Below are 228 nucleotides of genomic sequence, written 5' to 3' on the forward strand. Positions count from 1 at the left end.
AAAGGGAGCAAGGGATGGAGATGTAGGGTTGGCTTTGAGAAAAGAGAAGCTCGAAGGATACTAGAGGATGTAAAACCAAAAGGAGAGAGACAGATGGTGTATGTTGGTGGTGGTATCTAGCCATGCAGTTACATGAATCATTTTTAGATATTTAGCTGAGATTTCAGTAAGGAGATTTTTGTTTGTGGCGCTCACTGGATGGAACTATTTTTTTTGCAGAAAGCACCT

The sequence above is a fragment of the Morone saxatilis genome, unplaced genomic scaffold (genome assembly GCF_004916995.1).
Source record: "Morone saxatilis isolate NCDOM2014 unplaced genomic scaffold, NCSU_SB_2.0 Contig11, whole genome shotgun sequence".
Taxonomy (NCBI): domain Eukaryota; kingdom Metazoa; phylum Chordata; class Actinopteri; family Moronidae; genus Morone; species Morone saxatilis.